At 51.8% G+C, this 17,707-nt stretch overlaps 1 long non-coding RNA gene across 4 annotated transcripts; it reads left to right on the top strand.

The window, feature by feature from the left end:
* Nucleotides 1-211: 211 nt before the first annotated feature.
* Nucleotides 212-17,427, top strand: LOC132666126 (uncharacterized). 4 transcript variants are annotated; one of them, XR_013551175.2, is made up of 6 exons: nucleotides 212-748; nucleotides 3,492-7,867; nucleotides 8,416-9,395; nucleotides 9,509-13,434; nucleotides 13,954-14,114; nucleotides 15,213-17,427. It is a non-coding gene; the product is annotated as an uncharacterized LOC132666126 (long non-coding RNA). The 4 variants fall into 4 exon arrangements; XR_009604502.3 differs by having other exon boundaries at nucleotides 8,416-8,565; nucleotides 9,067-13,434; XR_013551174.2 differs by having other exon boundaries at nucleotides 3,492-3,590; nucleotides 7,730-7,867; nucleotides 8,416-13,434.
* Nucleotides 17,428-17,707: the final 280 nt, after the last annotated feature.

Consider the following 17,707-nt stretch of genomic DNA (forward strand, 5'->3'; position numbering starts at 1 on the left):
CCATTTCCGTGCACTGGTTGTATTTTGGATTGCAGAGTTTGGAAGTCTAAACATCTTCCCGCACTGAGGAATACGCAAGGATTTTGGTTCAGACTCCAAGTTAGGAAACACCTACGGAGTTTGTGTGTTCGTAAGAAAAACTGGATGAAATGCAATAAAATGGCGGGTTGTTTTTGGGGGGGTGGGTATGGCTGTTATTCATTTTATCGACACACAGTATTTTAAGTGAGCCTCCCAGGTCGTGGGATTGGGAAGCGGCCCTCCTGATTGTCCCGAATGAAACCTTGAACTGAGAATAGGGAGCGTGGGAGTTTGGGCTTTTCCAGTAGTTTCTGAGCTCTGGACTCCGGGATGGGGAATGAGTTCCCGGCTCGCCTCCGCCCCCTGCCTCCAGTGGGCCCAGAAGACGGCTTCCCCTTTCTGCTCCTCAAATAAGCCTCGGCCTGGCCTCCCTGCTCGGCTTTACCCTCGCGGCCAGCGGGCCGGTGAATGAGTGCCAGTCTCCTGCTTGGACACAGTGAATGTCCTTAAGCCTCAACAAAATGACTAACGCGTCTTTAAAGTTTCTCTTAGAAGGGTCACCACATTCTGAGGAAGTTCAAAGAATATAAAATCGAACGTTCGGGGAGGAAATCGGCTACATTTTGCTCTGGTGTTTTCAGGCTGGCGATGGGCATTTAGCGCATTAATTACGCAAGACCCGCTACATTTTAAAAGTCATTTGAAGATTTGGGGAAGAGATCCAAAGGTACTATTTCAAAACACCATCAGTGCAAGATTCTCGTGGCTGCTTCAGCTTTATTTTCCTTGTACTGTGTTGTTGTTGTTGTTGTTGTCGTTGTTACAGTGTGTGAAAGTTGTTATGTTGAAAGCCATGTGCACATTTATGAACAAATCATTTTAAATAGCTGTTTGCACAAAACTTGAACTTAATAAGCTTAGGGAGAGGGAGCACCGCCCGCCCCTTTCAAGTGGCATTAGGGAAGCCCAGCTTTAAAAGCTTAATAATCAGGCACATATAACGCTCGGTAGGCAGTCTTGTTAGAAACTCCAATTTGGTCCAAAGACAGCTTTTTTAATGTGTTTGATTTGTGATTTCTCAGAAACTGGTAAATGGTTACGGTCACATTGGTTTGTACCGGAATCGCTTGAAAACAGCCTTTGGCTGGCTGTTTTAGGCACCTGAGGGTCTGGGGTTTCTCAAACATTGAAAAAAACAAACCGATGGTCGTTGGGCCCCTGGAAGCCTTATCTTTATTTTATTTCAAGAACGTTGAACTGCAGACGCACATCGCAGCACTGTAATAAGTGTATACTTATCTGTGTACGATATTGTATTTACATGTTTTATTAGATTTTAATAACGTGATCTTCCCGCTGTGATTCTGTGGTGGTTACGGTTTGTTCTAGGAGTCCTACCCTTTGCTTACGTGTGACAACAAATTGATCCTTTAAGTATTATTTAATGGCCTTCGGGTTTGATACAGAATCTATTCACGCTCATTCCACGGACTTTGCAACAGGACAGTCTATCCCTGGAACTGTCAGACTCCCCAGGAAATAATAGCTTCTGACATTTGCAGTGTTAAAATATAGGATTAATGATCAGCTTTTAATGTGCAAATTAAGTATTCAGTACAAGAGTCCTTGCCTTTCCTTTTCCCGGTTTTATTTAACCCAGATGCTCTGCTGAATTCAGAAGCATGGGTTTAGTCTCCACCTAACCCAGCTCGGGTCAATGAGCTGCTAACTAGATTTTGGGGGTAAAATGGGAAATTACAAGACAGACTCCTTGGAAAAGTGGCATATTTCTAGCTCCACTGAAATGCCGTCAAGACCTCAGAGAAGTTAATGATTAACTGTAAAAACCGCAAGGCCCAAATCTCAGTCCCCAAAGTACAAAAGCTGACACTCAGCTAAGCACTGCACGGCCTTCCTCGCCGTGGGGCCCCAGCCACCTGACGTGGGAGCGGAGGGCAAGTCCAGGGCTTCCGTGTTCTGTAAGAAACGGTTCTCTCCCCTTGTCCTGGGTCAAACTGGAAAAGAGGCTTTCTCTCCCCTGAAAACCTCGGCATTGTCGCTGGCTTTCCTTAAGCCTTAATAACATTCTTCTTCGTCAGCCGATCCTAACAATTCCATAGAGTGTTCACTCATGGTTACCTATTAAAAGACGAGTTATATGCACTAAATTATATGGTTAAAAACTATCACCTATTTTTGTAAGTGGGAAAAACCATTTTAGACTAGAACGCTAAAGGGAGCTGTGTGTCTGTTGTCTCCGCCACAAGAGGCGACATTTATTTTGCGAAGGGTACTTGCATGGCAGTGACGTTTCACTGCTGATACCTCTGCTAAACGAAGTCCCTTTCTTTCTTGAAAAACAGATTATTTGCTGTTTTCAAACCATCTCCTTCTGCCTTTCGGTGGGCTCTTCGTTTCTTTAGCTGATCTTTTAGAAAGTTTATTTATTTTTGAGACACAGAGAGAGAGAGAGAGAGAGAGAGAGAGAGAGAGAGTGAGTGGGGGAGGGGCAGAGAGAGGGAGAGAGGGAAAGAGAGAGCATGTGAGCAGGGTGGGGGGTGGGGGAGGGTCAGAGAGAGAGAGGGAGACACAGCATCCGAAACAGGCCCCAGGCTCCGAGCTGTCAGCACAGAGCCCGGATGCGGGGCTCGAACTCGCGAACTGTGAGATCGTGACCTGAGCTGAAGTCGGAGGCTTAACCGACTGAGCCCCCAGGCACCCCTTAGCTGATTTATTTGTTATCATGTGCACCAGCGACTGGCAAGGCTTTCTCTGTCATCGCTGCGTTGTTTGAAATGACGTGTGTGGTCTGGTAACGTGGATTCACGGGGCACGTTCCACACCAAGGACAGTGGCGCCCAGGAGCCTTTCCCGGCCGCACGCAGTAGCTCACCCCACATTTGCCGCCAGCAGAGTCTTGGGGTCACTCTTTAAATCAAGGTCTCCGGGCGAACCGGAGAAGTACAGTTCCAGGACCGGGAGCTTCGGTCATAACAAAGTGCCTCTAAATGGCTCCCAGGCCATTTACTTCAGTTACTTCGTTACTTCAGTAACAACACCAATTTAAATGGACACAACTGATTTCTAAGAATTCCAAGCAATATATTGTTGATGGCCTTTGAGACACGTAAGCCACAGATAAGCTAATCTTAACCGATTCTCTTTCCGGGACATTTGGATATGCGGCCGCGAGAGGCAGAGGTTTACAGAGCATGGTTTTAAATTAGCACGGCATTCACTGACACTGGATTATTAACACTAATACACATGTGCACCTTGAACAAGGCCCTTGATCTTAACCAGCGAAAACCCGAGCCCGTTCCTGAACAGAGACTAAACTCTGTTTGTAATGAACATTCAGCCAGAGTCCCATGTGTGCTGGTTAATGGGGCAGGGAGTTTGGGGGCAAGTGGGTTCAGCAAAGGGGCTGGTGAATCCCATGTCGTATTAAAGGCCGCCTTTCTTTTCAGTGTTGCGAGACCGACGGCCTTTCATGTTGAATCAAGGCACCTTCCACTCACAGAAGTGCTTCTGACCTAAGTGGAAATTGAATTCAGGCCCAGCAGCAGGTAAGAGTGCCTGGTCCGGGGCGTGGGGAGTCTTAGGGGGTTCTTTCTCCAGGGGTTTTGAAAGCAAAGTTGCCCTTCGGAGAGCACGACGCGGTGAACGCTGATGTGACAGACCGAGCCCGGGAGGCCACATCACAAACACACGCCGGCCAGAAATCCTTATTAATGTCACTGAGATCACTTCAAATTTATGGTATCGACAGCGATGCGAATAATGATCGCACAAGGGCAGTAATGACAGGACCCGGCAAAGTGGGTCTGTTTTCTTCATCTGGATTTTTATTTTCTGTAATACGTGAGAAAACCGAATCGAGGGATGGGCTTTCGTGGTTGCCAGGAACAAGTGTTTACGTTGTGAAGATAAGTGTTTGTCAAATATCAGTCATTTCAACCACCCTTTGGGCATCTTCCGCTCCGCAGAGGTGCCCGCTGATAATGGCCGGCACTGGTATTATGATCTGCCAGCAACATCACCCAGAGAAGTTTCTGGCGAGGGTTCCTTTCTGTCGCATATAGATGTCCAGGCCTCTGTCAACTCTGCACCAGCCAAAGCCCTGAAACGATTTGGGGGAAGTCAATATTCCAAGAAAGGCTTTTCCTCAGAAGAAAACCCGGTTTCATACCTGGGTTGAGGATCTCTGTCAGGACGAGCCCTCTCGGTCTTTCCACCGAGAGGGAGACGCTTGCCAGAAAAAGCGAATTAACTGCGTTAAGCTTCGAAAAGGAAAATTAAGCTGGCTTTAGCATTTTTTCAACCTGTTTTCTGTTACCTGGTAACACCTTTTAAGGGAAGTTAAAAACACTGTAGTTCTTCAAAACCTAAGTGGAAAATTGGGGTAGAAACTATCTTCAGCCATGGAACAACTGCTGTCTCAGAAAGTCTCTAACGCCCATAATTCTATTGAATAAATGCCAAGAAACACCCAGCAATTGTCAAGATTAACTGGTAAATCAATCCTGTTTTGAAAAATCACTGAAACGCCTGATGCCAGGCATCTGACCCTCTCCTACCCAATGTGTTGCTGATGTGGGGTTGTCCACACGGCCTTGGGGTCCCCAAACCTTAAGTCAAATAGGACTACAAGCTGATTAGCGCCCAGCAGGATGCACACCAGTGACAGGAAAGTGACAATCTGCACAGAATTCACTTACGCTTCGCGAGAACAGAGACTGAGAGGCCACTGGGCAGGAAAGACAGGGATCATGTCCCCACTAGCCTCAGATGTCAACTACGATCAGCTTCTAGTTTCCAAAGTAACAAAATAAATGATTAATTAACACTTAGACGTCACCATGTACTTTTCGCATTTAGAAATCTGCGTAGCTGGCCGATCCGAAACACCGTTAAGGACATCTTTCAATGGCAATGTCCAGGTACCGCCTTCTCAAATATTTATCGTCTTCCAAGCTTTTCATGTCCCTTAGAGACTGGTCAGCGGTCCTTTAACCAGCATCAAATACATCATGAGAAAAGAAACAAAAACAAAAGACACAAATGAGACCGAGAAAAGCAGAACTTAGAAGCTGTCTGTCTGATTCTCGGACGGTTGCCTAGGCGGTTTTATTATTTTAGAAACCACACGAAAGAACGGTGTATTAGTTAACTTATTCATTTTGGAGAGAAACGGCCCCAGCCAGTGGCTGTCTCACGGCGTCAGGGAAGGCCGGGTCATCATTCCCCCGCACAGGACGGTGGGGAGCAGGCTGTCCGCGCAGAGCCAGGGGCTTCTCCTGGGGTCCTCGCTGGTGGGTTCTCGGTGCCTCTCTCGGCTGCTTTATTCACCAAGAAGAGCGCAATGTGGGGTCGAGGCAGTGACGTTGTCCCAGTAGGAGCACGAAACCTTCCACATTTCCACCGCCCAGAGCTCCGCGTGGGCTGGCTCGGAGCCGAAAGCCGAGTGGCCCCGCAGGGTGACGTGTCTACGGAGGGACAGCGCGCCTGCCCCCGGAGTGCGTGTGTGCACCTGCAGCCTCACTGCGGGCAGCGACGGGGAGCCCTGCCCCGCCCGGCACCCTGGCACCAGGATCGTGTGTTCGGCTGGAGTCCTAGCCTTACCTAGCCGGACTTTCCCCGGGGCCCGGCTGCCCGCTGCATCACCATAGCAATGGACAAACACGGTGAGAGTCGCAGGGCCTCGCAGCTGCGGAAACCCTGCCCTCCTGGCTGCCCCGCGGGAGGGGCCGGGCTAATTTCCATGCGGCGTTTGGGGATGTTGGGATTCAGAGATCAAAGAAGGTCAAAAGGGGGCCGTTGGAATGGCAGATATTTATTGTGTTTAATATAAATACAAACGTGTCCAAGAAGAGAGACTGAAACCTTAACAGGCCTGTGGATGGCGTTTGGTAAATAGAAAAGAACACATCTTGAAAGCAGGCGGCTGGTGAAATTGGCACTGCAGAAGCTGTCGTGACTTAAACTGGGACAAATTAAGACAACAACAATCTTCACCGACATCGAACATACAAATTAGTTGAAAACCTTGAGGAAGACGTCTAGCTGCACTTTAGAAACGCTTTGGGAAACCTTCTGGCCACAAATGCAAACACAGCCCAGCGCACTTTAGAAATTTCTGGTCGCCCTCCTTAGCTGCGCTCGTATTATTAAGAGTGTTTGTTTCATACCATTAACTGTGCAGTCAAGTTGGAGCCCGTTAAACAGCATTAATTTGACAAATTGTGGGATGGGGGTGTGAGTGCTGGCTGGAGAAAGGGGCTTTGTGTTTCGGGGTCTCCATTAGTGAAACAATAAATAAGGCTATGGTAAAACTGATATGATGGGAAATGACTTCTATTCAGTTAACTCAATTATTAGTGCTAATTGGGGCCAGGTGAAGCATGGATAATTGAAATTCACAGATAATCCAAAAACCTCTATTTAACCAATAACTTCAAACTTCTTCCCCATCAAACCAATTACCAGAGGAGCTAACAAATAGAAAAAATGGATTAAATTGAATTTTGCCTCCCCAAAGATTACCACTATGATGTCTTTCTATTGATTAATCCACAACAAGAGCCAAGGGTTGACTGCATTCAAGAGACTAAATTACAGACAGTCCCCAACAATTGAAAAGGAAAAGGCTACGTCCCAAAGTTGATGACTCCACTACCTGAAGCTCAGAATGCTTTTTCACAGAGCACCATATTCCTCAGGGGCTCTGAGGCAGCCCCGAGGGGCCAACTGGTGACCTAGTGACACTGGAAATATATTTAGCATCCTAACTCCTTTAATGAATCCCCTCTGAATCCTAAAGCCTTATCCTCCAGCCCCTAAATCTCTCTGAGCCCTAAATCTAAGGGTTTTTTTTTAGTTGAGGTAAATTCACATAAGGTTAACCATTGTGAGTTGAGTGTGCACGTCAGTGACATCTAGAACATTCACGAGGCTGTGCGACCACCCGCCTCTATCAACTGTCTCAACATTTTCATCGCCCCCGAGAGAAACCCCTTTGGGACCCTCAGCAGCCACTGCCCGTTGTCCCCTCCCCCCAGCCCCTGGCGACCGCAGATCGACTCACTAGAGCTATGGGTTCCCCTGTTCTGGACATTCCATGTCAACGGAATCATGCAACATGTGGTCTTTCGTGTCTGGCTTCTTTCACTGACGTAATCTATTTAAGGTTCATCCGTGTGATCGCATGTGTGAGGACGGCCTTCCCTTTTATTGCCAAATGACTCTCCGTGGTCTGGACGGACCACACGTTCTTGACCCACCTGTTAGCTGATGGACGCTTGGGTTGTCTCTATCTCGCGGCCACGTGCAACCGTCACCCCTAAGGTTGCACCCTGACATGCCCTGCCCTCGGAGGAAATGGGAAGTGGAGGGGGAAGGGTGGACAGGAGCTTGGGAAGCAGGGGGGGCCCCTGTGGCGGAGCGTGGGGAGGCTCCTCCCGTGCGCCGGGCCGCGGCACTCCCAGGCGCTGGCATCTGGGGCGGGCGGCGTCCCTCCCACAGGGCTGCCGTCGGCAGGGACATTCCGCTAGAAGCATCGACAGTGAGGGATAATTCGAGACAGCGTCAACCATGGTGGAGAACACAGGGAGACATGGAACCCGTCAGAGAGGGGCACGAGGGAGGCCGGAGGAGGCCCGCTGGGAGCAGGTACCTCCTTCAGATTCGGGTGTCGCTGTTTCCCAAGACGGAGAGCAGAACTGGACTGACCCAGCAAGAAATCTGGCAAGTGTCGTTGGCCTGTTCTCCACTTTTCTGAAAACACAGGCGCCAGGAGAGGTTTCCATAGCAGCTTCCAAATTGGACACAAAACTTCACTCAGCAGGTAATTCTGTTCCCCCAGCGCGTGACCTGGGTGTCCCCGTGCCCATCAAACCCACACCTCACGCAAAGTCCCCCTGCCTTAGAGCCCCACGCCTCCGCGCTGGGCCCACCCTCTGCCTCCCTCTGCACCCTGCATCCTTGCCAGGACGGGGGAGGCTGGCCGGCGGCCACAGCACATTCCAGAAGGCCAAATGCAAGGTCTTCCCTGGCTTCCGTGGTGTGCGCTTGGCATTTTTCAACGACTTCTGTTGGCCAATGTTCTTTATGGTAGAACAGGATGAGCTACATCATTTCTGGCTGTGCAATTTGACACCTGTCTGTATGTGTTTTATATATACAAGTGTGTCTAGAGAGAGCGACCTATATGTGCACATGTGTGTGCCCATACGCACAAACGTAATTTTGTGATGACGGTTATATTTATCCCTGTTTGCTTTACTTATTCCATAAACTTCATTATAAATTCAAAAAAGAAAATTGGTCCAAAATCCAATCACACCGGCACATTAACACTGAGTTTTTCATATTTCCTTTCTGTTGTTGTCACAGGACATTGATAGTTTTCCATTTCTCCTTTTCCACGTTCCGTCACTTTTCTTGGCGTTCTGCAGTTGGCGTCCTGCGACTTGGCGTCCTGTACCTTGTAAAAGGTACAGATGGCGGCCGCCATGCTTGCGGGCGCTGAAGGACCCGGTCAAGGTAAGGACGGCCCCTGCTGGGTCTGCTCAGTCCCAGCCAGGCTGCAGGAGGAGTCGGGGGGCAGCGAAGGGGTGCCCCCAGATGTGCGCCTGCCTTTCTCGTGCAGTGGGTCAAGTGCTGTAGATGCCAGGGGCCCCGGCTTCCTCATGACAGTGGCCAGGCCGGTGGGGGAGCCCCTGGTGTCCCCTCCATTTTCTTAGTGACACAGTGGGCAAGACCTGTCCCTCTGCCACTGCAGGGACGCCTGTGTTTCTCAAGTGCACAGGGCTGAGTTCCAACTCACTGCCTCCTGGAGCCTCCAGGGTCCCAGACCCCCTTCCGGTCTTACGCGCAGGTCGTCCCTGGTTCGCCCTCTGTCAGGACTGGGCAGGACAGTGCGGCGGGACACTTGGGACAAATAGTTAGCAGGCCGATCCTGGAGGGCCTGGCTCCTGCCCTCCTCAGTTACCTGCCTTGCCGTTGGCCCACGCGGACCCTGAGCCAACCGGCCCCTTTCTGAAGCCCAAACCAGGTCCTGGGAGCCGTGGACAAGTCTGTCCCCTGGACAGACTGCAGACCCAATCTCCGCTTCTGGGTGGCCCCAAACGGCCGTAGTCATCCTTTGTTTCTGCTTCTTCGCCCACCTCGCTGAATCTCCGTCAGTCTCCAGAGAAGTCTCCGTGCCTTCCCCAGTTCCACCATCCTGCCCAATGACACGTCTGCAGGTGACACGCTGGCACGTTGTTAACAGGAACAGAGTTGACACCAACTTTTACTCTCCTCTCTCCTCCTCCGAATCACCTGCCTTTCTCTCCCGGCCTTGAGGGGCGGTGCACCCCTCTGCTGCTGAAGTCAGTCTGTCCTGGGTCCTTTTCACCATCATCGTCATCTATGGTCAGGTCATTTCCCACCCACTCAGTTTTTATTCTTCTCTTGGTCGACACGCGTGTCCACATTCTTCCAGGTGGAAAACCGGCCACAAGGACCGGGGAGGGTGTCCCAAAGCCCCTGAGCGCCCGGCGCCTCCTTACCCCGCGATCCGGCTTCGGAGACCACACTACCGCGTGAACCGTGTGGCGGACGGACGGCAGGTGCTAAGGAGGAGGTTCACGCAGGAAGTGTGCATGGGTGCGCGGGACGCCCCTCAGAACACACGCGCGTGCACCCCGAAGATGACACCCAGGCCGCTGACCCAGGAGCAGCTTCTACTGCCTTCCTTGTCCCCTCGTCCGTTTCCCGTACTTTCCGCGAGCAACACGTGAACACACGGCGACTTTTAGCGAGCACTGAGCTAAGAGCTGTAGTGCGTTGGCTCATTTAACTTTTCCAGCCGCTCTGAGGATTGTCCCCTTAGGACCCCTGTTTTATAGACAAGGGAGCTGATGCTTTGAGCGCCCGAGAGGCCTCCGGAGCCGACCGGCGCCCCCAGTGCTCTCACACCTGTGGCTGTGAAGCGGGAGCGGGTCCCCATGGCCAGGGCTGGCGGGACGTACACCCGGAAGAATTGAAGGAGACGGGATGGGCGGCAGCAGAAGGTGGGCGAAGAGCCCTGAGCAGGGAGAGCCCTCACACGGACCCATCACCGGAAGTGGGCGGCGTCTAGGGGGCCTTCGTAAGCTTGCGGGGCAGGTCCCTCCAGGCGAGGCGACTCTGGGAGGCGTCCTCAGCTGTAGGCTGTCACCACCCTGGAGGGGTGAGGGGTGAGGGGCTTCAGTTCCGAGGGGGATCTGGATGGCCCGCTGTGTGCCCACGACAAACACCCATGGACTCTCGAGGGCACATTCAAATCTCACTTCCCCCAGGGAGCGTTCCTCGATTACCCTGATCAGGATGGGCCCTAACAACCCCACAAAAATACCTTGTGCCCGCTGGGTGATTACCTTCTCCCTTCCCCCCGTCGGGCCCTGGTGATCTCCAATCTGTCTTCTCTCCTGGACATCGCCTACAAGAAGAACCACGGTACGTGTCCTTCTGTGCCTGGCCTCTTTCACTGGGCAGAGTTTGTCAAGGTTTGTTAGCATTGCATTTTTGGGTCTCCCCCCAAATTTATGTGTTGAACCCTTAACCCCCGGTGTGATGGTATGAGGAGGTGGGGCACTGGGAGGTGATTGGGTCATGAGGGGGATCGGTGCCCTCATAAACCACGGGGAGCCATGGGATTTCTGTCTGCCTGGGGAGCACACCGCGAGGAGGCATCATCTACAGGCCAGGAAGATGGTCTTCACCAGATCCGGGCTCTGCCGGCACGTCCCTATCAGACTTCCAGCCCCCAGAACTGTGACAGATACGTGTCTGTTTGTTCAAGCTGCCGTGCCTGGGATACTGTGCTAGGGACGCCTGAGTAGATTAAGCAGGTACATCCCGGGAAGCGGTTCGGGACCTGGGAGCAGCTACAGATGCACAGCTACCTTCAGTAGCAAGAGTGATGGTTATCGTATAAAATTCACCATCCAGGAGCACCTGGGTGGCTCCCTCAGTTGAGCGTCCGACTCCTGGTTTTGGCTCAGGCTAGGATCTCGCGGTCCGTGGGTTCGAGCCCCGCGTCGGGCTCTGTGCCTACAGCTCAGAGCCTGGAGCCTGCTTCGGATTCTGTGCCTCCCTCTCTCTCTGTCCCTCCCCCACTCACACTCTGTCTCTCTCTCTCTCTCTCTCTCTCAAAAATAAATAAACATTAAAAAAATAAAACAAAATTCTTAATCTGTACCTCGGCCATCAAAAGGACAAAGCCCAGATGATACGCTGCATAAAATAATCACCACCCTTGTTGCTGAAGAGAATTGTATGTTCACACCTGCTCCCTGGCCCCACACTGTGCCCTTGGCTGTCAGATCCTTGGCTCTTGGGATCTCTCACCTTGGCTCTTGAGATCATCTCTCCTTGGCTCTTGGGATCTCTCTTGGGATCCCAATATTTTAGGGAAAATATTGAAAAACAGGTAGCAGTAACCATTTCAATATTTTAGTGTATGTATTTCTTTTATTTCAATTGTTTGTTAAGTTTCAAGCGTGCAATATAGTGGTTCCACAGTGTTTCTCAGTGCCGGTCACCATAGGGGTATGCTTAGTCCCCATCACCCATTTCACCCACCATATGTCTTATTTTTAAGGAAATATATACATCCACATGATTTGTCATAAAGTTCAGCTCCCACACATCCTGAGGAGTTTTATAGCATCCGGACTCTTTTCGATACTCATGGGATAAAGCCATCGTCAGCTCGGTCTTATTGTCAAATATCCTTTCTTTCTCTACTACAGGAAATGTGTTTCTTTATAAAAGGTCAGTTGAGGAAAACTCTCACTTATTCTCGTCCTTCTGATGAAATTTTCCAGTTCAGAGTCCGCTGCACCCGCACCAGAATGCCGTATGCTTATTAGCGCATCGAGTACCTTGAGGCTATGATTAGGCACCTGCACCCCGTTTCTTAAAACCTCTGCCTTCAAAAGTTACGGGCAGAAGACAGAGGACCTGCTTCTGTGGCTGAGCTATGTGACTCACTGTGCCCCTGGGCCTTGAGAGAATCTGCACCCATGAATCGGGGATGCGGTTGGTGTTTCTAGAAGGTCACAGGACATGGTTGTTCTTCAAGATTTGGGAGCGGGGGCAGGAATCACTCTGAGTCTCGTGGGGGGTCCTGGCTCTTCTGACCACTTGTGCTGGGGGGTGCTGGCCCGTGGGGCAACCGGCTGAAACCACAGCAGCCTGGAGACCGAGGTCCAAGCAGGGGGACAGCAGAGGCTGTCCGAGGAGGAAGGGCCTCCCGTGTGCTTCTAGACCTGGCTGTTGTGGGGCGAGGGCCACGACGTCAGGCCTGTAGCAGGCCAGCTGGCAGAGGTCCCCAGCTGCCGCCCGAGTCTTACCTCGTTCTGGTCTGGGGGACACTGCTTGTCGTGTCCTGACGTGTTTGGATCTGTTAAGAGGGAACCTTTTTCCTCACAAGACACAAGAACAAAGCATGGGATTAGTTTTACGTGAACTTGGATGTTCCCATTTAGCTGATAGGAAAAGCACGGCGTAGCGGCTAGAAACAGTGCTGGCTCGCCCACTCGGCACCTGTTAGTAGCCCTGCTGGGCCTCAGTCTCTCCATCTGAACACAGGGACGACGAGGGTGCCGAGGCACCCAGGTCCACGAGCCTGGTGTGAGGCTTAAGCCAGATAATGTTTTTAAGGCACTCGGGACAATGCCCAGCACAACGTAAGTGCTACAGACAGGTTCCGTGCAATAAGCCCGTTCAAAAATACACACCAAAGCGCGTTGACAGGTGTCAGGAAAGGGGGCAGCGACTTGACCTGCCGTGGGGAGAAGATCATCTCCTCCCACGCCCTCAGCGTATTCCCTTGTAAACCGGGCGTGAAGCACGCGTGTGTGTTCGTGGGCGTCCCTCCGGGGGTTGTGGCGCTCCGATCGTGGGCGCCCACCGGCCACTCGCCCTGGAAAAAGTCGGCCAAGGAGGTCAGCAGAGCACGGGAAGGAGGACCTCAGGAAACAGTGTGTTTTCTGAGGCTGGTGGGTCAAACGCAACTGGCTCTCGTTTGCTGGTTTCTGTCAGCGACTGTCTTCCGCGGAGCCGACAGGCAGCCTGACAGGTGCAAGAGGAGGTCTGTGTCCAGAACAAGACAACCTCACGTCACTTCACGCCCCTCCTGGGAAGGCGTTCGCCCGCGCGTGGGGGCCCAGTGGTACCGGGATCGGCCCTTCCCCGGGGCACGGCCGCCTCCTCTCAGCCACGGTGACCACGTTGTAGAGAGAGCAGGGCACGCGTGTTTGACACTGGCCAACGCACGGATCCCAAGTGACTGTCCCAGAGGTGCCTCTGTTTACCGGTGAATCATCTCTGCTGAAGCCGCTGAGAATTCACGTCCAAGGGAAGAAAGCTGTCCAGTCCCAGGTAATTCGTGGAACGCTACTTGACGGAATTTGCTTATAATATTAACGATTCCTGGGGCGTCTGGGGGGCTCCATCAGTTAAGCGTCCAATTCTTGACCTCGGCTCAGGTCATGATCTCGAGGTTCATGAGATCGAGCCCCGTGTCGAGCTCTGTTCTAACAGCGTAGACCCTGCTTGGGATTCTCCTTCTCTCCCTCTCTGTCTGCCTCTCTCTCTCTCAGAATAAATAAAACATTAAAAAAACATTTCGAATATCTCCCAGGAAAATACAGCATTTAGGAGCTTTGTAAGTCCGCACGAAGGCAACGTTAGAACTTCACACAGAGCACCCCAAAATGAGGTGCTGGGACAGGGAGCAAGACCAGTGTCATCGCATGGGCTGTGGCTATCAGTTTTGATTGCTGGTTAACTGAGGGTCCGGGCCGTGAGGCAGTCGGGGCGGCAGGTCTGATGGGCATTAGAGAGGGGAGAGTCTAGCACGGTTACTCTGTAATATTCAACAGAAACTCCCACCGCCAGGACAAAGTCGACAACCAAGGCTCCCGCGGTCGCCAGCAAGCACTGCAAACACTCCAGGACCTGGGGCCAGTGACTGAGAATAGTGTCCCTCTGTCACAGAGCTGGCCGCTCCGGAGGGCAGGCCGACATCTGGACGCACACATTGGGTCACGGGCAATGTGGTAAGTGAGGACACGAAGGGGTCACGCTGTGTGGGAGAGCTGGGAAGGCTTCTCAGGAGGACGGCCATCGAGTGGGCAGGCAGGTCCCATCCTAGCGGCCACAGCATTGGTGCAGATGGGTACGTGTCCCGGTGGTGCTGTGGGGGAGGGGCAGAAGGGACTCGTCTCCCTGGCTGGGGAGGAGGAGGTGACGGGGTGTGGGTGGAGGGCAGAGACTGATGGACGGCAGGGCTCTGTCTGGGACAGGGAGGGACGGCCCCAACAGTTGGGTTTCCGTGTCCTTCTCCCTCGTTCTAGCCCAAGGCCATCCTCGGGCCAGCACACAGCCGGAGTTAATAGCCAGCTGTACATAATCCACGTAACCTCAGCTGGGCTAAGGCCAGCTGGGGTTATTTCGGAATTTCAGCAAACTAGCCCCGAATCAAAATGGTATCTGTTTAGTCCACTTGCCCCTAAGGAGATACGATCACGTTCCCTCTGGTCCTGCTTCTGTGTGAAGGTCCGTGTGACTTCAAAATCAGCTTTAATATGGGCAGAAATGGGGGCCCCTGGGGGGCTCAGTCAGCTGAGCATCCGACTTCGGCTCAGGCCGTGATCTCACGGTTCGTGGGTTCAAGCCCCGCGTCGGGCTCTGTGCCGACAGGTCGGAGCCCGGAGCCTGCTTCGGATGCTGTGTCTCCTTCTCTCTCTGCCCCTCCCCCGCTCACGCTTTGTCTCACTCTGTTTCTCAAAAATAAATAAATGTAAAAAAAAAATGTTTTAATATGGGCAAGAATGTTTGAAACGTCAAGATGGGTAGGACAGCGAGCAGGCTCATCTACAGGTATGACGCGTTTCCACGTCTGAGTGCAGATTTAGGGGACACTAATTAAATTGGCTAATTTTATGTGTGGAGCAAAATGCAGTCCCCACGTCCCCCCTTTTCATCTTACTCATTTCCTAGGAACTAGAAAATTACATAGCATTTAATTTAAGAGTCAAAAAAAAAGAAAATAGCGAGTGAGGAAAATAGGTCCAAAAATAGATCTGACATTTTCAGTGTATTTACAAGGATAGGCGGTTTGACTTTTTACCGTTCCGTTATCTTTGTGCTCCGAGCACTAGAAGAGCGGTCCGATTCTGCGTTGGAAGAGACGAGCGTTTCACTTGACGATCCCGTAGAAAGATGACGTCTTCCGCTTCCGCAGACCTAGTGGTTTCTGTGAGACTCCCGGCCGATGGGCGTTAGCGGGTCACATACCAAGTGGTAAGACGTGAGCAAGTGAAATTTCTCCCAGAACGTGGCTCCTAGCCCCTCTGTGGTTTGAATATCTCCGCGTGCACAAGTATCTTTGTTTTCTCTGAGTTTGGAGCCAGTTTTAAACAGTCCGGAGAGAGCCAGACAGAAAGGAACGCTTAGCAGCAAAGAACATAAGACAGAGCTCAGGTGCATCAGCAGTGAAGCTGCCGAGGTGCTATTTTTATTCGACTTGATAGAAAACCACCGAGTCAGAATCCCATCCGATGGGACGCCCTCAGACGCTGCCCGCACATCGCAGAGTCCTGCCTCAAGCCTGCTGGGCCCTCCTGCGCGAAGGAGTCTGTGTCCCGGACCGTCAGCCCCCACTCCGAGCAAGGAGGGAGCAAGCCTGCCTCCAGAGCCTGCAAAGGGCACTTCCTGTCTCTCTGTGCCGTCCATCCGGAAGGGTCTCAGCGGATTATGTGGAAGGGGAGGGAAGGAAGCCTGGCTTCCCTCCTGAACCCCGGAGAGATCTCGCTTTATGGGCTGGGGAGTGAAGGGGCAGCGACAGACAAGGCAGAGGTGGCTGGACCCTACGTTGGGGGACAGACGCAGGAGCCTTTTGAATTCTTCACATCCGTATACCTGTTGCACACACCTTCCCCTGCACGTGAGGAGCGGCCCAGGACCAGTGTGGAACGTACAAGTTTCCCCCGAATCCCAGCTTCCTTTACTGTCCTGTTTGTCCCGCATCCTACGGAGTTCTTCGCTGGACAGACCTGGACCGTCTCTTTTCTTTACAGCCAAGACAGAGTTAGGACAACAGGAGGCTGCAGGACGCTCGTCTGGGGACAGTGCCGTCATTTTTAAGCATGGATGTTTGTGGACATACCTCACCTAAAATCGCTACAGAGCCTACAAAAACACGGGTCACCGGGCCCACCCCCGAGGATATCTGATTCAGCAGATCTGGGGCTGCCGAAGATTCTGCTTTTCTAGCAAGTTCCCGGGCGAGGCCAGTGCCCCTGGTCTGCAGATCACATTTGGAGACTCGAGGGCCACACGGGACGCGGTTGAGTACCGGCTGCCTCTGGGCCGAGCGGTGGGCACTGTGGGAGCGGGAGGGGAGGCTCTAACTGTGCCTAATTCTTCTGCATCTGAATGTGTTTACAAGACTTAACACACCTATGACTTACTAGCTGTCCTTTGTGTTTGAGTTTCTTTCCATGAGGACTTGGTGCTCAGCAAACGGTATTTTTACTTACAATTAAAAAATAAACGCGAATGATATTCTTACCTTCCCGAAGCCTAGCGATGCTATCTGGGCTCTGAGCCATGCGGCTCTCCATTTTGTAGGTCCGACCAGAAGGGCTGGCTGCATATTTTAGAAATTATAAATGATGATCACATGTGAACTTGGGGCTGGCCTTTGATAACCACATAAAAATTACAAAAAGAATTTAGAATTAAAAAAAAATACCAAGTCAATCTGGCACATTTTTTAAATGATACGCATAATTGTTATTGGTGTTCCTGATAACGAGGCGATAAGGATAAGCAAAGTAACTAATTAGGTGGGGTTTTTTTTTTCTTGTAACCCAAACGATTTATTTTTATGGTGTTACTTTCCCTCGGTTCGCCAGTGTTGATTGTAACCAGCTCTGTACCTTCAGTGCAGAGCCCAACGTGGGGCTCAAACTCTGGAACCGCGAGATCATGACCTGGGTTGAGATCAAGAGTCAGACACTTAACCGACTGAGCCACCCAGGCACCCCTCCGTGAAAACTTTTTAACAACGTTTTACTTGAGCACAGTTGACGCACCATGTTACGCGAGTCTCCAGGGTACAACGTGGGGATCCAGCTTCTCCGCGTGTTATCCGGGTCGCCGTGTTCCCAAGCATGGCCACCATCCGGCACCGTGCAAGGCTACTACGATACCGTCGAGCGTATTCCCGGTCTGTGCCTGTTATTCCTGTGACTTACTCTTTCCATAACCGGAAGCCAGGACCTCTCCCTTCCCTTCCCCCGCCCTGCCCATCCCCCCCACTTGGTCCCCTGTGGCAACCGCTCGTTTGTGCTCTGTAGTCAAGAGTCTTTTGTGGGGCCCCTGGGTGGCTCAGTCGGTTGAGCGTCGGACTCTCGGTATCAGGGCAGGTCGTGATGATCTCGTGGGATCGAGGCCCACGTCAGGCTCTGTGCTGAGTGTGGAGCCTGCTTTGGATTCTCTCTCCCTCTCTCTGCCCCTCCCCTGAATGCCCCCCCCCAAGTAAACAAATAAGCATTTTTTTAAAGTCTTTTTTTGTCTTTTTTCTCTTCGTTTGCTTGTTTTGTTCCTCAGATTCCACATATGAGTGAAAACCATATGGCATTTG

This window comes from Panthera onca, chromosome D3 (assembly GCF_046562875.1).
Source record: "Panthera onca isolate mPanOnc1 chromosome D3, mPanOnc1 haplotype 2, whole genome shotgun sequence".
NCBI classification, from domain to species: domain Eukaryota; kingdom Metazoa; phylum Chordata; class Mammalia; order Carnivora; family Felidae; genus Panthera; species Panthera onca.